Below are 24,633 nucleotides of genomic sequence, written 5' to 3'. Positions count from 1 at the left end.
TCCAAATCAGTCTGTTACTTGTCAAGACTCCAACATCATCAGATCTTATATTTCTATCGTCTAAGGCACTTTGTACAGTATCAATCCACCTATATCTTGGTATTCTTCTGGGTCGTTTTGCTGCCAACCTGGCAGCGAACACTTGTTTTGCTAATCTTTCTTCGCCCATTCTGTTTAGGTGACCATACCACCTGAGATTAGCTCTGCTAATGCATTCCTGGATGCAGACAATGTCAAGTTCTTTCCTAATATCCTCGTTTTTAATATGATATTGCCATTGATGCCATCTGTTCACACCTATAATCTTTCTCAGGACTCTCATATCTGCGGTCTCTAGAATTTGGTCAAGTGTTTTACTTCTGACCCAGCTCTCAGATCCATAAGTTAAAACTGGTTTGAACACTGTCTTGTATACAGCTAATTTAGTGTTCCGACTAATTTCTTTCTTATTCCATATGAATTTATTCAATTGACTTCCTACCATACCAGCTTTGTTGATTCTGTTGTCTATTTCTATATTTAATTTACCATCTTCAGTAAAAATCATGCCTAAGTAGCTGATATGTTTTACTTGTTCCACAGGTTCTCCATTCACAACACAGTTGACATTTTCAATGATTCTGCCTATTTTCATTGTCTTTTTATTGCTGACCTTCATACCATATCTATTACAACAGTTATTCAATTTAGTCAGGGAATCTTGCAAACTTGTAGTGGATTTATTTAGAAGTATAACATCATCCGCATAAAGCAAAGAGCTGACATTAACATCTCCAATTTTGATATCAGGTTTAATACCACATTCCTTCATAACGTGATCCATATAGATAATGAATAACAGAGGGGATAATGTACATCCTTGTCTCACACCAGATTTAACATTAAACCATCTTCCTGTACTTCCTTCAATTCTAACTGCTGACTTACAACTCAAATAAAGACTAATTATTGCTTGATATAATGCGCCATTGACACCATATAACGTATTGAATAGCTTCTCTCTTGGCACCTTGTCATATGCCTTTTCCATATCGACAAAACTTAAATACAGATCTTCGTTATATTCCCATGCTTTCTCGACTATTTGTCGTAAAGTGAAGATCTGATCCTGACAGCCTCTATTTGGCCTGAATCCAGCTTGTTCTTCACCAAGCTTTTCTTCCACAATTCTTCTCAACCGTTTCTCAAGTATACTTGCATAGATCTTGCCAGGAACACTCAGTAGGGAAATACCTCTGTAATTCTCACATGCAGTTTTATTTCCCTTTTTATATATGGGTACTATGAGAGCTCTACTCCAATCATCGGGAATTCATCCCTCTGTCCAGGCTTTCTGAACTATGCAGTGCAGCCACTGTAAGACTCTTATACCACCATACTTCAGCATTTCTGGTCGAACATCATCTACTCTTGCTGCCTTTCCACATTTCAAGCCTTTGATGGCTTTTTCTACTTCAAGTATGGATATGTATTCCTGACTGCATGCCTGGTCAGTGTTTTTTATCACTGTGCTGTCATCACTGCTTGTTTCATTTAGCAGTTTTTCAAAGTAATTACTCCATACTTCAAGGATATCTTTTTCTCCTGTTTTCATGTCACTTTTATCATCTCTAATTCCTTTTACAGCACTCTTTCCTCCATTCCTAAGCTTCTTCAACAACCTCCAGAATATTTTGCCACCTTTTTGATATTTATTTTCTATATTCTTGCCAAAGTCCTCCCATGACTTTTGTTTAGCTAGTTTTACACACTGTTTAGCTTTCTTACATTTGTCTCTGTATTCTGTAAGAGAAAAAGCTGACTTATTTGCCAGGAACTTTTGATATGGTTTCTTCTTTTCCTTCACTGCCTCTTTAACTTCCTGTGTCCACCAGGGAGTTCTGATTTTTTTATCCTTGCAGACAACCTCACCACATGCCTCTCTGGCTGAATCAATCAGTGTTTTCTTCAAGGCTTGCTTCTGAATCCCCAAGGTTTTCCTGTTTTAAAACTTTTTCAAATTTGTGTATTATAGCCTACGGTTCACATCTGAGAGCTGCTCAACTTTTATTCGCTTTAAAACTTTCTTATATGTTATTCTTTTCAATATGAAATTCAATTTTATCCTGCTCAAGACTAAATAGTGATCACTTCCAATTTCAAATCCTCTGTACACTCCGGTGTCCTGCACCAGGGAGAAAATATCATTATCAACAATAACATAGTCAATGAGACTTTTCTTATTCCAAGCCTCTTCTCTCCATGTGAATTTGTGCACAATTTTATGTTGGAACATGGTGTTAGTAATAACCAGTCCATGTCCTGAGCAGAAATCCAACAGATATTTGCCATTATTACTAGCTTTGCTCTTTTCTCCAAATTTTCCCAAAATATTTTTGTATGTCTCACAATCATTTCCTACTCTGCTATTTAGATCCCCAACAAGGACCAACTTTTCCTTTTTCATTGTGTCAGTTGCTTTTTTTTGGCCTCAAAAAATTCCTCCATTTCTACCTTAGTAGAACCTTCTGTGGGACCATAGGCACAAATAAGTCTCATTGTCCAGTTCCCCATTCTCATATTTGCCCACATTACCCTACTTGAGACTGACTGCCATTCAAGAAGATTAGCCTCGTATTTTGTGTTGAATACTATGGCTACTCCTTCTTTTCCTTGATTGTCATTGCCTGAATATAACATTTTGTATTTATTGCTCAGAAAGATCTCACCAGTTTTGGTCTTTTTTGTTTCAGTCACCCCTATTATGTCGATCTTGTACTTATCTAATTCCTCAGCTAGCTCCATTACTTTGCCATTCAGGCTTCTTACGTTGATAGTACCGATCTTTAACTCTGGTGATGTTGAGTTGGGGTTTGTTTTCAGATTTGTTCCAGTAGCTGACTTTTCGCTGTTTGCCCTGGTTCCCTGGCGAAAACAACGGGGGCCTTGTTTAACCGGGCGACGCCCCAACCAGCATGAAATTTTGTTATGTTGTACCATCATTTTTTTATTTTGGTTTAACCAATAAGAATACAATTTGGTCGGCTAAATCCCAAATTGCCAGCCAATCCTCATTCGTTCAGTATCAAAGTAGATACTGAAAAAAAAAGTAGATACTACAAAGTAGATACTTCTCGTGGTGCACCCCAACAGGGTGCACCACGAGAAGGTGAGGATTGGACATTAGGTCAGAAGCCCTGGTCGGTTTCTCCGCATTCCTTTAAAGGCTATGTGGAGGTCTCCTCTCAGTTATACAGCTTTGACTCTTAAGCACCCCAACATTTTAAATACTATAAAAAATATTTTTATTCTGTTAATATTTAATTTAATGTTACAATATTCACCTTCCTAACACAATCACCAGTAAATAAAAGTGCGACAACTTCCACTACAAAACCTTTACTTATTTTAACAAAGTGAGCAGTTTACAGACTACACCTGCACTATATGCGAAGACAATGGGCACGTTCTGACAGGCAAGTGCTACCGTAGCACTACATGTGCTAGCCTAGCGTGACGTCATAAATGTGTCAGAGCCAACTGCTCGATCGTAGCAAATCCAGAAAAAAGTAGCGCTCACATAGCGCTCTTCCTGGTTGATTGCGCCCAATGTAAACTGACGTTTTTTGAGTATCAATATTGGATAGAAGGGGTAAAAAGGGAGGGGAAGTGCCATTGATGATAGAGAAAGAGTTATGTCCATACAAAGTAGAGATGCAAGATGGAAATAGTGCCAGTGGTTTTGAGGCAGTATGATGTGAGATAGAGGTGAATGGAATCAAATACTTGGTGGGATGTTGTTATAGTCCAGGTAATGTGGATGGTGGTGATAGTGAAATGTATAGTTAAATTAGCCAAGCAAATAAGAAAAGGGTGATCATTATGGGCGATTTTAATTATGGCAATATAGATTGGAATGATGATTAGAATGAATGATGATGCAAGTGGAAGTAAAGAAAATTAGTTTCTTGAGTTTTTGAGGGATAACTACCTCAGAGAGTATGTAAGAGAGGGCACACGAGGATTAAGGGTGTTGGATTGGGTCATCTCATCAGAGGATGCAATTATAAATGAGGTGTCAAATCATCCACCAATTGGTGAGAGTGACCATGAGGTGATTACCTGGGTGGTTGCCAGCAGTGCGAGGACCCCTGTGAGAAAAGGGTATATGTGGAACTACAAGGGGGGGGGGGTGATTATGAAGAGTTCAGGAGACAGCTTGCGGGTGTAGCATGGAATAAGGAGTTAGCTGGAAAAGAGATCAATGCAGCTTCGGGGATTTTCAAAAACTATCTAGTAGATGCAATGTCTAAATGTATTCCAAGGGTGAGAAGGTTAAATAAGGTAGGTGTGAGATGGATGAATAAAGAGATTAAGCATGCAATACAGAGAAAAAGGGCATTGTGGAGGCAGCATAAGAGAAATGGAAATAACCAATTTCATGAGGTCTACAAAGACCAGGCAAGGAGGGTGACTTGGTTGGTGAGAGTAGCTAAAGAGAGGTATGAACAGCAGTTAGCTAACGAAGCCAAAAAGAATCCTAGGGAGTTCTTTCGATATGTAGCCAGCAAAAGAAAGATTGATTATGGAAGGATGACGCTGATTGGAGAAAATGGTGTAAAGACAGCTGTTGCAGAATGTGTGGTGGAGATACTTAATAAGCAGTTCATAAAGATCTTTCAATCTTGTGAATGTGACTTCATGGAAAGATTGAGAGCAGTTGATGATGGAGAGGAGAGACTGACTGTAAGTGAGCAAGAGGTGTTTGGGGAGTTTTGTAAACTAGATGTAAATAAGGCTGTGGAACTTGATAATATATCACCGCGCATTCTGAAGGAATGTGCCAGGGAGTTGACACCTGCCTTGACATATTTTTTTAATACGAGTCTTGCACTTGGTCAAGTTCCTAAGAAGTGGAAGGAGGGCAAGATTGTGCCACTTCATAAAGGAGGTGATTGAACTCAAGCATAGGCCTATCTGTGTGTCAGGTGTTGTGGTTAAGTTGTTGGAGAAGATTGTGAGAACTAGGATCCAGAGCTGGGTTGACAACAATGGTATTATCTTTGATGGACAGCATGGATTTGCTAAAGGGAGGTCATGTTTTAGTAATCTACTTACTTATTACAATAAAGTGACTGCTTCCTTGGACAGAGGAGAAGGATACACAGTAACATACTTGGATTTCACAAAGGCTTTTGATAGAGTACCTCATGATAAGTTGACAGTCAAACTAGAGCATATGGGTTGGATATTAGATTGGTGCATTGGATTGGAGACTGGCTATCTGATAGGTATCAAGGGGGAGCAATATCAAGGAAAAGGAAAGTTACTAGTGGAGTGCCTCAGGAGTCTGTTTTAGGGCCATTACTGTTTAACTTGTATATTAATGATATTGGTGAAGATTTGGATGGAGATATTCAGTTGTTTGCAGATGATGCTAAGTTTGGACGAACCATAAAGAGTAGTGAAAATGTTGTGGCCTTGCAAGAAGACTTGAATAAATTGAGTGGTTGGGCAAGCAAATGCGGATGTGAGTTCAATGTTGCAAAATGTAAGGTTTTAAAATTTGGAAAAACAAAGATTGGATGGAGAATTTATGCTTGGTGAGAATATATTGCTGGAGGTAGAAGAAATAAAAGATCTGGGGGTGATAGTGGATAAGGATCTAAAATTTAGGGGACACATCGCCAAAATTGTGAAGACAACACAAAGGCTCCTGGGAATGATGCTGAGGACACTGACGTGTAGAAGTAGGGAGATTATTGTTCCGTTGTATAAGGCTTTGATTAGGCCACACATGGACTATTGTGCCCAGATTTGGTCACCGGGTTTACAGAAAGATGAAGAGATGTTGGAAAAGGTCCAAAGGCGACTGACTAAGGTACTTTCTGACCTCTGGAATGTTGAGTATGAGGAAAGATGGAGAAGATGTAATTTGCAGAGTCTGGTGGAGAGAAGGAAGAGGGAAAATATGATAGAGACCTACAAGTTGGTAAGGGGTTGTTATAAGATCAATGGTGGAAAAGTTCTATGGAGAATAGTGGGAGATCAGAGGAGAATCAGAAGGCATCCCTGGAAACTGTATAAAGAGGGTGCGAGTAGGGGAGTGAGAGGCAGGTTTTTTTCGTACGTAGTTGTGAATGATTGGAATGCCTTGCCTGAGAGTGTGGTGTCTGCAAGGATTTTGAGTGTGTTTAAGACACAGTATGATGAGATGTGTGTGTGTGTGTGTGATAAAAGGACCTCCCAGATGAGTCTTTGACTCCATGAGATCTTGGGGTAATAATAATAATATGGTTAGGGATCATTTGACCTACAAAATATTTCTTTTTTACTTTTATGTTTAAATAGATCGTTTAATAACGAAAAGAGCCGCATGCAGATCCGCAGGTTGCCAACCCCTGTTTTAGGGGAAGTGGTTGGACTTTAGTGGAGCAGATAAGGGATGCCAATTTTCTATATGGTCTGTAACAAGAGGTCAAGTCATGTTTTCTTAAGGCACTACCTTAAGATATTGGTAATTTTTTCTGAGGTGCCTCGGATGTAGGGAATGGTAATGGATTTAGAGTAATCCCTGTTGTGAAGGGGGGGAACGGTTGTGGTTTACTAGTTTCGATATTTTTTGTTACAAAGGAGTTGCCAAAGGGTGTGCAACCTTATAAGTAAGGTTTGAAACGAGTTGCCTGGTGTTGCACTACCTTACCCCAGTCCTGAAGATACTTTCAGGCGCAAACTTTGTTTGCTCACACTTGGATAAAGGATTAAACTAAACTTATTATAATCTAACCAAGTGAAAAATAAACTCTCAACATCTTTCTCTGAATCCAGAGTAATTTAATAATAAGGTTGCACACCCTTTGGCAACTCCTATAGGTTAGGATGACCTCTCATTGCTTCTGCCTTTGTGTCTCCGCTACTGGGCCTGGCTCCCACTGACGAGACCTCAATAAAGGTCGAAACCGGTATGGGTAGTGGCCCTTGCCTTAATGCATAGCATTACACATATCCGCAAAAGGAGATGTGCTTTGCATTATGGGAGATACTGAGATAGGAGTGATGAGATCTTTCTCCACCTTTGCAACGAGTTGCCTGGTGTTGCACTACCTTACCTCAGTCCTGAAGATACTTTCAGGCACAAACTTTGTTTGCTCACACTTGGATAAAGGATTAAACTAAACTTATTATAGTCTAACCAAGTGAAAAATAAACTCTCATCAATTCAATGTTGCAAAGTGTAACGTTCTGAAATTTGGTAGGCAACAATCAAGTGAATAGTATACACTTGATGGGGAAATTTTGAAGGAAGTTGAGGAGACAAGAGACATTGGAGAAAGATTTGAAGTTCAGAGGTCAAACTGCACGAGTCATGGAGACATCATATTATAGCAATTATGTGGGGGACCTTAATTCGCAGAAATAAAGAGATTCTGGTTCCACTGTGTATGGTCTTGATCAGGCTTCATATGGATTATTGTGCACAGATTTGAACACTTGGTTTTCATAGTGATGAAGATATATGGGAAAAGATCCAGAGAAGAATGACTAAGATAGTAACTGGTCTTTGGGATATGAAGAAAGATAGAGGAAATGTAGTTTGCAAAGCCTTGTGAATAGAAGGGAGAGAGGGGATATGACCGAGACATTTAAGTTGGTAAAGGGCTGTTATGAGGTTAATGTGGAAGAAATTTTTCATAGAAAGGAAAAAGGTGTAGAACAAGGGGACAATACCTGGTAGCCATATAAGGAGAGTCTGAACAGAGGCATAAGGAGCAGGTTCTTTGCACAGAGAGTAGTTGATGAGTAGAATTCATTGCCAGTATTGTGCTGAATGCAGATACATTGATGGGCTTCGTGTGTAACAGTGTGTGCCTCCTACAATGAGTCTTTTGACTCCATGGAGGTCTGGTGTTAATAATAATAATGCAATTTATGATGTTACTGATACAAAGAGGACTATAACAGGTGGAATCTGTTATATTGAACAGCACTGACTTTGATCCTAAGTTCTGCTCTATGTTATCAGACTCTTCCACTTATTTGGATACAGACTTTATTATTAACACCAGACTTAATTTTCACATATCAAGATTAAAGATCTCATATCTAACACAACTGATTTCTCAGATTTCTTAGAAAACAACTTAAATCAAGAAATCCTATCACTTTTGGATTGCATGGCAAGACTCAAGTACACAAAGATGTCCCTCTTTGTTCAATAGTAGATGGCATCAGTTCACCAACCTCCTTGCTTAATATTCGTTTGAGCTTCTTAAGATTCACATCAGTCATTCAAACTTCTTTATAAATAACTTGGCTCATTCTGTAGAAAAATTAGCAGATATCCAAGCCACTCCTACAGATATTCTAGCATCTGGAAATGGTTTAGTTATTCACAAATGTTTCAGTTAGGAATCAGCATCACTGAAAAGTAATATTTACAAAATAACGTGTGGGCATTAGGCTCCCCACTATTACCTTCAATCACTTTTTTTTTTTTTTTTTTGTAAAAAAATTTGAGGTTTCAAGCTCTGCCTCAAGCTGCCTTAAAACCATATACAGGGTGTTCGGGATAAATTTGACAGTTTCGTAAGGAAAAAGAAAATCTTCTTTGTATCTATTAAATTTAATGAATTGACAAAAAAACATTACAGGCAGAGTTAATTACAATACTATCAACAAGATTTACTCAAAATAACCACCATTAGCATCGATCACAGCTTCAATTCTGCTTCGGAACCTCGAACAAGCTGATGCTACAGTCTCCCTGGGAAGGGCCGCAAAAACTGTTTTAATTTTATCCATTAACTGGGCTTTTGTATTACTGGAAGTGCGATTGGTGTCTTTTTCAACTGCGCCCCATACAAAATAATCCATGGGGTTAAGGTCTGGGGATTTGGACTGGTGAAGTCGTAGAAATTTTCAGACAACCATTTTTGACTTTTCCCAGAGGTGTGGCAAGGGGCCGAATCCTGCTGCCATACGTTGGCTACCCTTGTTATCCAGGGCTTGACTACAGTTAGCAACTCCACGAACAAAGCCCGAATTCCAATGCCAGGGTTCTTCAACACCTGTTCCTGCAGATTTGCGAGGAATTCTGCTGTACGAACGCAATCAGATCGTCTGCTAGGGATCTTTCTTCTTGCTACATCCTCGTAGTCACCATTGCAAGTCTCTAGTTCATGCCTGATTGTTTTTACTGTATTCAGGGAGCATTGGGCAGCAGTCGTAATATCCTTATTTTGATGGCGGGCACGAATCATCATGATACAAGTTATTCTCTTCCATGATTCAGGTGGGTTCCAGCTATCCATCCTTTCTGACATCTTGTATATGAATGAAGAAGGGTCCAAACTTTTAAATGAAGAGAAGTGTGTGTTAATACATGTAACTTACGGAAAAATATAATTAATTATAAATATGTCAAATTTATCCCGAACACCCTGTATATAGTAGCGATATGCTGTTGACGATGCTTTTATTGTCTGGAAATGCAGTTTACAGATGTGGGCGAACTGGTATGCTTGCTGAACAACTGTTACCCAAAACCAGGTTTACTCTGAAAATTGAAAACGATGATCGACTACAATTTTTGAATTCCTTCTCAAAGAAAAAAACAAAGTGGTGGTGGTGGTGAATATATCATTAGATGTCTATAGAAAACCAACTCATAGAGGAATATCTACACTAGCTCCTTTCACCATCTTCAACAAAAGAGTATTTTTACAACCTTAAAAAACTGTGGTTTAAGCATAACTGACAAAAAGAAAATACAAAAGAAAATGGAGCTCATATGCCTGTTAAACCAATTCCTTCTGAATGGCTACTTTAATAATATTACTAAACAAATTATTTTCTGAAAAACCAACTTGTATGACTATAAGAGCCTTCGTAGCGTTAGATCATGAATGGGAGACTTTATTCACAAAAGAATCACCCATATAGGATCTAACAAAATGTGCTTAACTGGATAAACATACTTGCCCCTTTTAGCAGTTAAACTTAAATTCACTAACGAAATAATATCATAATAACATAAAAAGAGTAAGATAAGAGAAGAAGTATTAAATCTGAGATCTTATGCAATCTAAAATGATGTAATAGAAATAATGTAATTTGAATATATGTGAAAACTTAACTGCTAGAAATAAAACTGTGCATGCAAGAAGGTTAACACACTGCCAACGAAAGGTCAAAGGTTGCAGAAATACCACGGTTATGACGCAACAACCGAGGCTGAAGAGTTTGTGGAAGACGTTCAGGAGCACGCGTTCCCGAAAATACAAGACTCCGTAAGGTGGGAGAATGACGTCACCCAGTCAGAATGAATAGGGTGCTTCTGTGTGTGAGTTTTGAAGTCGAAAAGAGGGAAATGAAGTGCTGAGAAATGAAATAAATACAACAGCACAGGTCTGAAAAAGCCCCATTTATTTCTCTGTTCCAGTTTTCTCATTGTGCCAAGATGGCGATGTCGAGTCTCTACATTCCCGTAGCTGATTAGCATAAGTCCCGGCAAGATGATGCACCAGACAATGGCAGATATAAACCACGAGCCATCGTCGAAAACAAGCCGATGTTAGATAACGAAGACGAGTGCCAGATTTGTATATCATGCACGTGATTCCCACGTGGCAGCATATTGTAACAACAGTGAAATTCCACTAGAAGCGACAGACGAGAAGATCTCGATACGGACCGTGCAGAGTAGATAAGTACTGTGAATTTCTTATTACATTGTTTAGATATTTGTGAATGGAAGAAATTTAGATCGTTTCTGAAGGGAAGTGAACTCTGATGACTTACAATAGTCAGGAGTACTCTTAAATCTCATTGGACTGCTTGTCTGAGAATCCTAGTATTGTATGATTGCAGCAGTTATTGTAATGGAGCTGATATTAGAACTTATATGATCTAAGAACCTGAATAATGTTTTGCGCCAAATACGCACCAGATAATATGTAATTAATGTAGTATTTGCTTAAATGATTTCTTTAATGTAACAATGATTTGTATATTTAAAGTGAGAGAGTTGTGCATGAAATTCTAAATAATTCTTTATCTTAGTATTGCCATTAACATTGTGTTAATTTTTGTAATCTTTAGTTGTAAAATAAACATGTTTTTTAATTTATACTTATGTGTGGTCTGAGCATGTTGACTGACTTCACCACTCATAAAATATCAAACCTATGCAGGAATATCCAAAGGAAATTAAGAGTAAAGGGCTACGACTGCTAAGCTAAGGTATCCACAGCTCCCTGATCTAATTTAATACTATTGGTGACACTTGATCTCTGTGAACTTTCCTTAGGATAAGACATTTCTATCCTCAGACTTAGGCTGGCAGAGCAATTAATCAAACAAATTTGCCTGAGTTAAAAAAGGGATGTCTCACAGGAATCAAGTTAGTAGATAACCTTAGAGGTCCTATAGAGTGAATAAAATAGATAAATACAGAAGGTAACGACGTAACAGTAGCTCAGTCGGTATAGACGAAGCCCTTTGGTCGGAAAGACCTGGATTCTATTCTTGTCCATGATGTGAGGACCTTTATCTGGTCTCTTTTGACTAAAGATGAGTTAGCTGGTCTCATACAGAGGTAGAGGTTTTTCTCACATAGAAACTCTGTGTTTTTGTCCCTCAGAACATGCAAACTGGCCTCGTGAACACATACGAAACTACAGTCATAAAATACATATATCTAATCCCTCGTAAAGAGGACTCAAACTTCCCCCTTAAAGGGACAGGGGAGAAATCCTCATAGGAATAAATAAATATGACTACAAGAATTAATTACAAGGTTCTATTTACTTACTCAACATAGTTGGGATTATGAGACAGATAGCATGAATATTAAAACTGGCAGTGTTGGATAGGCTTTCAAACCAGTCAACGTCACAACTATGCTCAAAGATAGAATTCCATTTGAAAAATACCATTGGTTCTATATAAACATTCCATGTAGCTGCAGTAAGGTTTAACATTAGTCAGACTAGAAGAAGTCATTAAATCTTCAAGAAAGAACACCTAAGTAACATGGAATATAAGAGGGAAGAAGAAGTGATGTCAATGGCCACCTGCATTATCTAGAAGACAACATTTTCATTAAAATATTTAACCATTGTTAACAGCCTTGATATGTATATACATCCATAATTACATTAATGCAAAGTGTCCATTGAAGTCAATATAACCTTTGGATATAATAGAAATAATATGGATACAAAACGTATTTTTGATACATTTAATCCCTGTAGCCATTTGGGTGGTTAATAAATTCCGAAGTGATTTTTTTCAAAAAATACCTAAACAGAAACCATAGCCTTATTCTTAATGATACTTAGAAGTCTTTAATAGGTTTATTAATTTAAGAAACATTTATTATACCAATAACCAACTTAAGCATTACAACTGTTGAAAATTTTTGGGAGCCTGGCAGTAAACAAGGCTTTCTTACAGAGATCAATACTATTCATCCTCATATACAATTTATTCTAAACTGACTAATCCCTTCCCTGACCTGATTATTCTTCATCAGAATAGCAGATCTTCAGTTTTCCCACCTTCAAAAATTCATACTGGACTTAATTCTTGTCAAAAATCTAGCATCATTAAAATTCTTATATACTGGACTTGCTTTCCATCTGCTCAGCTAAAAGCATCACTCATCATCAATTTCTTGATATGTATCCCCAAGAGGGGTTAATCCAAAAAGCATCACTAACACAGGTAATACCATTTATCAAGATCATCTTATATAATGGCTGAGAGTTTTTTTCTTTTCTTTTTTTTTTTTTTTTGTCAACAAGGTCGCTAACTGTTATGGAATTTGTCTGTCACTTGTCTCCCAAGAAGTTGTCTATTCTATCACTATCTCATTTATCAAAACTGTATTCCAATGAATTTCCAAATTACTTACAAAAAAAAATTACAAATAAGTAAATAAAATAAAATAAATAAATAAAAAACTTACAATTACAAATAAGTCCCTTAATATCAGATGGCCTTGGCCTTTTGCCCAATTAATAAACTTGCCTTCTTCTTAGCTTCTGCAATTTATAAACGTTCTCCACTGGTCTACCATGGCATCTATCAAATTCCCTGTACCTGTGGTCTATCACATTTTGGCCAAATATGCAGCTCTGTAGTTAAATTCCATAAACCACTACAAATCTGAACTTGCTAAACGTGAAATCTCCTCCGAACATAGGATTCTTTGACAAATGAATGAACATCCTACATTAAAGCTATTTACTTATGTAGTGGTTGTATAAATAAAGCTTTCAAAGAAAGTCATGCTACATCATCCAACTCTGAACAGATCTTATAAGCTTGTCTTTGATTCAGTATATTACTGTTCTTTCACAGTTGACTAGTTTTTTTTTTTTTTTTTCCCTTAACATATATAAAAAATGTCATTAGGACTTCAGTTTGGATGACTCCTCTGTTCTCACATGAATTACATGTTCTTACTGCTGATTCTTCGGTTATGTTTCTTGGGCCTTGTTTAATTTAATGTGTTCTTACTAAAGATGATACTTGGACAAAAATTTTATCCAAATAAAATTTTTTACATAAAGATTTCCATTGTATTAATATTTCTTTTTCATAAATCTTTGGGGAAAACTACACATTCTTGGTGAATGACTATGAAATGCAGCAAGTTTGTTAGAAAAGGTAAAATACAGAAAGCAATGTTATCTAGAATTCTACTTAGATCATGTACATCATTCAGATAATTCCCATATTATTATCAATAACGTGTAATCCATAACGTGCAATCAGATGGTTATCATTCAGATAATTTAATTCTGATGACTATAACTGATCTTTCCTGATTATTTATCTCTTACAGTTGATCACATACAGTCTAATTATCCAAGCAGTGTGATAATCTTCTGAGATTTCAACATCCATAATTCCAACAAGCTCCCCTTCTCTAATTGCACAAATCAAGCAGGAAGAGAAGCTGAATTCTTTGCTGATAATGACTAATACATATCATTCTCAAACCAACCAGAACATTATATAATCCTCATCATTCGCCTATTACCCTGAAGTGGAAGAAAAACCGTGACTCACGCTCCCTAACTTTTGATACTTCTCACCAATAAAGATTGATTTTCTCTTTTTGGGCAGACTTTCACATCTAATCTACCCTGACATAAATGCATCACATCATAACCTCTTCAGCCTACAAAAAACTTGCATTTTGTTCATTCTAAACTTCTCTTCTGCTCAGCTACTAAACACTATATAAATCTCAAATCTGCTCAACCTTAGAATACTGTTTGCACATTTGGGGTGGTGTATCAAAAATCTCCCTTAAAATTTGACTGCATCTAGAAGAGAGCCATTCACTTAATATATGCCCATTTCTCTGAAAGAATAACTCCAATCACATCTCACAGATACTCTCTTTCTGTATTATGTCTTTTCTATAGGTATCTCCATAAACACTGTTACTCGACTGGTCCACCATTCCTTAACTTTCCTCTTATCATATATGAATACTGGCAGCTGCTGGTCAACATTCATACACAGTTTACCCCTGAAGATGTTAGTCTGACGACTAACAAAACTTGTCGGGTTTGTTTTTTAGTACTTATTTAGCTTTAAAAAACAGTCTTTTTTAATAAAAATGTGGTCACAAAACCAGAATAATTCGATTGAATCTCTTAAACACAGAAACCTCTACATGATTGTCATATATTGTTTTGAGATATCATTTAATGATCTCTGTAAATCATCTTCTGATGTAGCTGATACTATTTCATCATCTGCAATAGTAGTGTATCTATTTTCATTTGTGGGGTTATTTGTATACCAAATAGGTTATACTGTTTCCAGACTGTTATAATTTTATTTATATAGATATTGAAAAGCAGAGGTGAGAGGGTACATCCCTGTTGTACTCCTCTTAATATATCTTCTCATTCTGAGATGTGTTCTAATTTAACTGCTATTTTCTTTCCTATATATATTTCTTGAATGGATTGTAAAAGTTGGTTTAGTATATTTAAATCAGTTAATATTTTAAACAATTTTTGTCTACTAATTTTGTCAAAGGCTTTATCATAATCAATAAAGGCCACATGTATTTCTTTTGGAAATTGTTTTCTCTTTTCTATTAATAATTTTTGAGTAAAAATTGGATCTATGCAGGATCAGCCTTTTCAGAAGCTATTTTGTTCTTCTAGTAGTTTGTCCTCTACAACAGCACTTCCCAAACTGTGGGCCAAGGCCTCCTTGGGGACCGTAAGTTTTGTTGAGGGGGTTGTGAAATAATGAAAACAAATTTAAAATGTTTTAAGACTAAGCAGATTTTTTTTTAATCTTAAAAGAAACGTATTTAATTTTTATTATTTATTTCTTTTTTGTTCTTTTTTTATATTTTAATGGAAAAAATCACGCATTGATGTTGGTTCACAAATTTTGCTTCTTGTGTATTTCGGCGATTAATGAATATTAATAAATATATGCTTATTCATATCAAAGGTATGGATAAGAAACACAAAATAGAAATTTTGTGTTTCTTATCCATACGAACGAAAAATTCTTGAATATAAACGAAAAATCTTGAATATAAATTGTATTGAATATAAATACAATAAATATATTAATATGTCTATTACGATTTTTTTTTCCGATTGGGGAGGGGCTGAAATATTTTAATTTTTCCAAAGGGAGCCTTGGCATCCATAAGTTTGGGAAGCACTGCTCTACAATACTGTTTAGGTTCTCTTTTAATATTCTTGCATATATTTCATATCCTGTATTCAGCAGACTAATTCCCCGATAGTTATTGCAATCATCTTTATTTCCTTTTTTTACAGATTGGGATAACCAGTGCTTTTTCCAAGAGTTAGGAGTTTTTCTAGACATCCAAACCATATTAAAAAATTTCAGAAGTCTATTGTTAAATTTTTCACCTGCATTTTTGTATAGTTCTATATTTATATTGTCTTCTCCTGGTGATTTCCTATTTTCATCTTCTTTATTTTATTTTTCAGTTAGGTCATTCTTTGTTTCATAAAATATTATTTCATTGTTCTCATCTGTCCAAAGATTTTGGAAATGGGTCACCCATTTTTTCTAAATCTATTCTTTGTATTTTAATCTTTTCTTTTATTTCTTTATTCATGTATTTGAACAGGTTGGTTGATAAGCAGAAAAGGGGTGATATAATTGAGACATTCAAATTACTGAAGGGTTTCTATAAGATTAATTCAGAAGATATTTTTGAGAATAGGACTGGTAGTGGGAGGACTAGTGGCTATCCATGGAAGCTTGATAAGAGTGTGGTTAGGAAGGGTGTTAGAGCTAGGTTTTTTACTTGGATAGTGTTAAATGAGTGGAATAAGCTGCCAGAGTCTGTTGTGGGTGCCATGACTGTAAATGAGTTCAAGGTGAAGTATGATAGATACTGTGTGAATGTTGAATAACTGTTCTTGACATGATGTTAGGCCTCCCTCGATGAGTCTAAGGACTCCTTGGAGTTGCCGGTAATAATAATAATTTTATTACTTTATAGGTTTTGGGTTGTGGCTTAAATATATCCTTTTCTAGTTCTGTTACGAAATTGTTCCATCTCTATCTCTCTATGTTTTTTCCTTACTTCTTGTTTTGTAATTACACCGCTTCTTTTATCCTCTATTTCTGCAGCTATTGTTTTGGAATTTAGCCATTTCTGGTAACTGTCCTTTTTGGTTTTTATTATATTTTTCATTTCTTTGTTCCAGTCTTATAGTCCTCTTTTTCTAATCCATTTGAGCTTTATTCCTAAGCTTTCTGTTGTTGCTTTTGTGAGAATTTGTTTCAAATTTTCCCATTCCTCTTCTACGTCACTTGATTCATGCGTAGTTCTGTTTTTAAGTTTGTGCATTTTTGATATTGTTGTCTAACATGAGGATCCTTGTAATGAAGAAATTTTGTAACTCGATTGATAAGAATTTTCAATTTTATGTATTTTTAGCCATTTTGGTTTAAATCGAATTTTTGCTGATACCATATAATGATCAGAGTTTAATTCAAATCCTCGAAATGCTTTTACATCTAAAATTAACTCTGCTAATTTAAAGTTTGTGATAATGTAGTCAATTAATGATTTGCCTCCTCTAGCTGACCAAGTATATTTATGTATTTCCTTGTGTTTAAACACCAAATTCAATATTCTCATATTATTATAAATGACAAATGAGAGAGAAAATCTTGCAGTCTGTGACCATTTTGATTACATGTATCTTTGCCAAATTTACCTATGTTTGTTTTGCATTTTTTGTTTCCTATTCTGGCATTTAAATCTCCTGCTAGTAGTAAATAGTCAGTTTTGTTGTTTTATCTATGGCATTCTGTAATTCTTTATAAAATACATTATCATTTTCTTCTTTTCCCTCTTCTGGTGCATATGCACCAATTTGTGTTATGTGGCCTCTTAATGTCTTTAGTCTAATTTCTATTAGTCTTTTGTGTTCAAATAGTTATAATATGCAATATTGTTCTTTAGAGATTTATGTACCATAATCATTATACCTGCTTTTGCTCTTTCTTCTTTTTTTACCCCACTGTAGATTTGTATATAGTTGTTTCTTTTGAACCTTTTTTTTTTTTGTTTCGAGTTCCTCTTCTTTGTATGCGATGCTTCTCACATTCCATGTTGCAATCTTTATTATGTATTCTTTTTCCCAATTTCATTTACCTTTTCCTGAATTGTGGTCTTTTCCCTGATAATCCGTCTAGCTTTTCTTTGGATGAGACTTGAAAGCATATTGAATTTTCCCAGAACAGGTTACTAGCCTGTCGCTGGGTAAATCCAGTGGTAGGGCTGCAACCTAACGCCTCTGGACAGGCAGATCTAACAGCATTTACTCTGTTAGGATTAAACTGCCCATACTCAAATAAGATCAAATTAATACTTGTTAAACTATCTTCATCTGAAAATAGATGGTGCCAACTAAGACATTACTTCTTTGTGTTGTCCATTACAATTTTAAATTGTTCCCACTTTTAACTAAATTGTTGCTGTTTGCATGGTGTGACAAACTGTTCTGAGCTCTGAAGATGCTGGATATAATGCCAGCAAAATATCAGCCAATAAGTAAATAATATTATTTTCTTATTGTTCTTGTGTTGTGAATTAAAATTGTTAATCTAAATTAAAAAACTTAACATGAACTGCCAATACATAAGCCTTTCTACTCATTTGAGAGACCAAGAAATTTATCTGAAAGTTTCATTCACAGGGAACAATTACCAGAATATACACATATAAAGACCTCTTTAATATTATTCTGTAATATTTCTAAAAAATAAACTAGTTGTGTTTTGGTATTCCAGTACTTAATTAGAACTCCAATCAGAACTTTATTCTGATAGGTTTTAAGTCTTCTGAAGAGAAAAATTCATCATCAATTTCCTGACATGTAGCATCAACAAAGAATACAATGATAATAACCATGAAGAGTTAGCATTCTTACTAACTTCTTTATCAACAATTTTCCACAAAATCAGTTATCTATCAGGATTCAAATAGCATCAGCTCTTATATTTCAGTTTTCTAACTGTATTAATCCACCAAGATCTCGGTGTTCCTCTGGGTGTTCTTCCTATCATCCGACAACAAAACGCACACTCTGCTAATATTTTCATTTCATTCAATTTAAGTGACCACACCACGAGTTTAGCTCAGCTCACACATAATTAAATGCTATCAAAGTCAAGTTCATTCCTAATATTTCATTTTTAATGTGATTAAAAGCAGTTATTCAATTTAGTTAAGGAATTCTGCAGATATGGAATGGTATTGTTTAGTAGTATAACATCGTATAATGACGTAAATTCCACTAATGATACCATGTGTTCACTCCTCCAGTTTTTCTCAGAATTCTCATATATGTGTTCTCTAGTATTTCATCAACCACTTTGCTTCTAAATCAATTTTCAGATCCATAAGTTAAAATTGGTTTCAATACAGCTGGTTAAGTGTTATGACTAACTTATCTCTTATTCCACAAAAATTTGTTGAATTGACTTCCTACCAGCTTTTCTTATTCCATATTTAAATTGCCATCGTCAAAAATTGTTCCTAAACAGCAGAAATATTTCATCTGATGAATCTCCATTTAGAAGGCAGCTGATTTTTCTTGCCAAATTTGTTATAGCAGTTATTCAATTTAGTTAAGGAATTCTGCAGATATGGAATGGTATTGTTTAGTAGTATAACATCATATACATGACATAAAGCAGTGAGATTAATTTCTCTAATTTTAATATCAGGACTAATGCCAAATAACTTTCCTTCATAACATGATCACATAAAATGCCAAATAAAAGTGCTGTACTTTGTTTCACACTTTATTTTACACCAAACCAATTTTCTCTGTTGCCTTCAATTCTAACTGCTAACATACAACTCAAATATAGACTATGTATTATTTGATATAATGTCCCATTTACACCATATGATTATATTTTGTACAGCTTTTTGCTTGGTACCTTGTATGCCTCTTCCAGATCTACAAAACTTAAATACAGATTCTTGTTATATTCCTATTATTTCTCAACCATTGTCTTAAAGAGAAAATCTGATTATGTTAACTCCTATTTGGCCAGAATCAAACTTATTCTTCTCCATGTTTCACTTTAGACAGTTTAGTTTGTCAAGTGCAAAACAAGTTATCATTATGGGAGATATAGACTACAGGTATAAATTGTGAAGGGGGAAACAGCAAACAGTAGTAGTAATGAAATTTTATCTGTGAAATTCTCAAGGAGGAAATTAGGCAACAAGTTTTGGATTTGATCCTAACATTAGAGGATCTGATTGTAACAGAGATATCATCTGTGCTCCGTTTCGGAGGATGACCAAATAGTCTTCACTGGAGGATGAAGACATCTTTCGGTAGATGAAAATCCTAGAAATCAGCTTAGCACACTTCTATAGTGTAAGAATTGAAAGGGACTGATATCACCAGTACATGTGAGCTAGTAAAGAAATATTTATTAGCAGCAATGACAAGATGCATACTTTTAAGTGAAAGGGATAACATTTTTTTTTTTTTTTAGGTAAAAGTGGATGACTAGAAGTCAAACAGATGCTGCAGATGAAAAAGAGGTTAAAGAAAAAAATATTAAGAGTGAGGTGGAGAACAGATTTGAGAGGAATGAAAATGACTAGTTTAATACAAGGGTGGTCTGAAAAGTTCCCGGTATCAACCATAGATGACAACAATATCAGCAAGAGATTTTTTTTCTAAGTTTGTACACCTGTCATAAGCATCCATGTGAAATTGCAAGTCATTCTATCAAGTAGTTTGTTTTATACAGCTGTCTGAAGCAAAAGTGTTGTCTGTATCCCTTGAAATGGATAAAACTGAGTATTTGCAGTTATAAAATTCTTTGTAAAAGAAGGTTTAATGGCAAAAGAAACTCATTCAAAGTTCACAAAAGTTTATGGGCACTCTTCTCCTTCATTTTCCACAATTAAGAAATGAGCTGCCGAGTTTAAACATGGCTCTACCAGCCTTGAAGACGATCAACGTGAAGGACGTCCAAAAAGTGTAACAAACAACGCCAGAAATCATTGATCAAGTGCACGATATGGTATTGGATGACCGGCAAGTCAAAGTGCATAAAATTGCATTTCAAAAGCATGTGTAGGATATATTTTGCATGAAGAATGAAAAAGCTTTGCAAAAGATGGGTACTGCGCTTGTACACAGATCAAAAATGCACTCAGATAAAAATCTCTGAACAGTGCTTGGAGCATTTTAACAAGAATAAAACTGATTTTATGCATCGATTTATTACTATGGATGAGACTTGGATTCACCATTACACACCAGAATCCAAACAGCAGTCAAAACAGTAGACAGAAACTGGTTGTTCAGTGCCAAAGAAGACAAAGTCAGTTTCATCTGCAGGAAAGTCATGGCATCTGTGTTTTGGGATGCTAAAGGCATTTTGTATATTAATTATTGAAAAGTGTAAAAATAACTGGGGAATATTATTCCAATCTTTTAACGAGACTAGACGGAAAATTTCATGAGAAAAGACCCTGTTTGCAGAAGAAAAAATTCATCTTTCATCAGGACAATGCACCTGCTGACAAAGGTGTTTTGGCAATGACGGATCTCCAATGAATTGTTGGAGCATCCACCCTAGTCCCCAGATTTGGCCCTCTCTGGCTTCTATCTCTTCCCAAAACTAAAACTCTTCCTTGCTGGTCAGCATTTTTCTTCGAATCAAGAGGTGATTGCAGCTGTAGAGGGGCATTTTGCAGATCTTAAAGAGAACCACTACAGGGACTGGATAATGGCACTGGAGCATTGCTGGAATAAATGTATTAGTCTTTAGGGAGATTATGTTAAAAAATAAAAATAATTAAATAATTTAGAAATTATCAAATTCGTTTTTTTCATTGTTAGGCCGGGAACTCTTCAGAACCACCCTCGTAAGGAAGACAAAATGGGAATTAAAAAAAAAAAAAAAAAAAAAAAAAAAAAAAAAAAAAAATTAGCCCTGCAACCCAATGAAAATCCTGAATTCTTTTGTGTGGTCAGCAGGAAGAGAAATGATTGTAGAAGAATGACACTGTGAAATGAAAATGGGGGTGGGGGTGAAGTGATCAATGCAGATGACACAGTGCAGTTGTTTAAATTACTTTATTAAGGTATTTCATTCTAGAAAAGTATGTTTTATTACTAGAGGGAGAGACCTTATAGAGAGAGAATAAATGTAAGGAATTTTATGATGATGATAGGGTTCAAGGTTTAGAAGTGAATGTGTTTTGAATACTAAATACTCTGGATATCAATAAAGTGGTGGGCCTGGATGGGATATTGACATGTGTTTTAAGAGAATATGCTCAGGAACTTAGTTTCACTGACCTGGCAGTTCAATGAAATTCTGGCTGTAAGAAAGGTGGCCAAGGAATACGAGGAGGATAAGACGGTTCAAGAGTGGTGGTGGTAGAATGTATGCAAACTATAGACCAGTTTGGCAACTATTTCTATTATGGTTGTTAAGATTTTGGAGAAATTAGTGAGAAACTGTATAAAACAGGGAACATTGAGGTTAACATTACCTTTGAGGTTCAGCATGAATTTGTTAACAGCACTCTTGTTTCAGCAATCGGGATGATTTTTATAATAAAGTAACAAGTACAAAGGATTGTACTGACATTTTTTTTATTTTACAAAGGCATTTGACTAGGTGCCACATGACAAGTTGACATTTAATTTGCAGCCTACAGGTCAGGTTAGGGATTTACATTGGATACTGGCTGCCTGACAGATATCAGCGACTTGTGTACAAGAGAAAGATATCAAGGAAGAAGATCACAAGTGGAGTTGCACAAGACTCAGTATTGGGACATCCACTTTTTAACATTTATGTCCATTAATTTGTCAAGTGGACCATAAGGGGATATTCATTATTATTAATTGACTTCAGGAATTCACAATGTAAAATAGAATAGAAATTAAATTAAACTTTAATATATATTTCCAATATTTCGGCAACATCACGTTGCCATTTTCAAAGGAACTTACAATAAAGACGTGCACGCCGTCACTACATAACAGTAAATGGGGACGAAGCAGGAAGCTATTGTTTCTCCTAAAAGTCCTGATGGTGCCCCCTAGTGGGCTATGTAGGTATTCTTGGCCGTTGGGCTGAAGGTCTCATGATGTATGTCTCCCAAATTTGGGGCAGTCTCATGGAACCAAATTCGTTGAGGTTTGGCATATTTCTTAGGACTGAGGCTGATTCCATGAAAAGTTTTTCAAACTTGAACTCTTGAACTTGCTACGGTGTATTATTGTGGCTTTCTTCCACCGTAATCTGTGGCATGTATCCAGAGCATGGTCTGCAAGATCAGAGTGGCTACACTGGTGAAAATGGATGTAGTCCTTGTGTTCTGAAATTCTGATATTCGCTGTCCTGCCTGTTTGGCCAAAGTAGGACAGCTTACAGCTGCAAGGGACCTGGTATACACTAGGTAGGTCTAGTGGAAGTGGTTGGTCTTTAGTGGAGCAGATAAGGGATGCCAATTTTCTATATGATCTGTAACACGAGGTCAAGTCATGTTTTCTTAAGATTTGGGTAATTTTTTCCGAGGTGCCTCAGATGTAGGGAATGGTGATGGATTTAGAGTAATCCTTGTTGTGAGGGGGGGGGGGGGTAGCCATTGGCTGAGAAAGTGTTGAGGATGGGATTTTGTTCAGTGGTTAGGGAGTGTCTTCATAACTCCATATTCTGGGGGGGGGAGATGGTTGGTGAATGTATCTGCCTGTATGGGTGGGTTTTCTATAAACAGAGAAAACCAAGGTTCCATCAGGTTGGCGAGTGACTAGTGTGTCTAAGAAAGAGAAGCTGTTGTTTTCCTCTTTCTCCAGGGTGAACTTGATTCTGGGGTGTTGGTTGTTTAAGTGTGTTAAGAAGAGGAGTGTGTCAGAGCCATGTGGCCAAATAGCAAACACATCATCAACGTAGCGAAGCCATATGGTTATGAAGCTAATCCCATAGTGGATGGCATTGATACCCCCACATTTGGGGGAATCAATAATTAGTTAAACATTTGGCCAAAGCGCTCACACACTATACGCAACACACCATCACACATAAAAAAACTCAGCCCACTTCAAAGCCAGCATAGAAAACCTTACACTCCAACATACTGACATAATGGTCAGTTTTGACGTCTCCTCCTTATTCACAAATGTCCCACTCAAAGAAACTTAGAGCTAATTCAAAATAAATTTCTTCCCGATATATTAGCCCTATTTGTGTTCACAATGAACTTAGGCTGTTTCGTTTGGCAGGGAAAATTCTACGAACAAATAGAGGGGAGAGCAATGGTCGGTTCACCACTCTCCCCACCCTTGGCCAACTTCTTTATTATCGCCAGCCTGATGGAACCTTGGTTTTCTCTGTTTATTGAAAACCCACCCATACAGGCAGATACATCCCCCCCCCCACAATAATATGGAGTTATGAAGACACTATACAACAGGGCTAAACTAATCTGTTCAAATGACAATGCCCTAACCACTGAACTAAATCACATCCTCAACACTTTCTCAGCCAATGGCTACCCCCTCTCCCCCCAAAAAAAAAAATCTGAAAAAATATTGAAACCAGTAAACCACAACCCTCCCCCCTTCACAACAAGGATTAAATCCATCACCATTCCCTGCATCTGAGGCACCTAGGAAAAAATTACCCAAATCTTAAGAAAACATTACTTGACTTCTTGTTACAGACCATATAGAAAATTGGGGCATCCTCTATCCGCTCCACTAAAGACCAACCACTTCCACTAGATCTACCTAGTGTATACCAGGTCCCTTGCAGCTGTAAGCTGTCCTACTTCAGCCAAACAGGCAGGACAGCGAATATCAGAATTTCTACATTCGTTTTCACCAGTATAGCCACTCCATGAAAAGTTTGAAAAACTTTTCATGGAATCAGCCTCAGTCCTAAGAAATATGCCAAACCTCAACGAATTTGGTTCCATGAGAATACCTACATAGCCCGCTATGGGGCACCATCAGGACTTTTAGAAGAAGAAACGATAGTTTCCTGCTTTGTCCTCATTTACTGTATGTAGTGCCGGCATGCACGTGTCTTTATCTTAAATTCCTTTGAAGATGGCAA

The 24,633-nt window shown here is 36.3% G+C and overlaps 1 protein-coding gene across 2 annotated transcripts in view; it reads right to left on the bottom strand.

The window, feature by feature from the left end:
• Nucleotides 1-24,633, bottom strand: part of LOC150104404 (poly(ADP-ribose) glycohydrolase-like) — a 351,154-nt gene that overhangs the window by 228,116 nt on the left and 98,405 nt on the right. The window lies entirely within an intron of this gene.

This window comes from Typopeltis vanoorti, chromosome 8 (assembly GCF_054136105.1).
Source record: "Typopeltis vanoorti isolate ZY-2024b chromosome 8, IOZ_Tvanoo_1.0, whole genome shotgun sequence".
Taxonomy (NCBI): Eukaryota; Metazoa; Arthropoda; class Arachnida; order Uropygi; family Thelyphonidae; genus Typopeltis; species Typopeltis vanoorti.
Note: the sequence above shows the minus strand (reverse complement) of the source record. Positions and strands in the feature narration are given on the sequence as shown.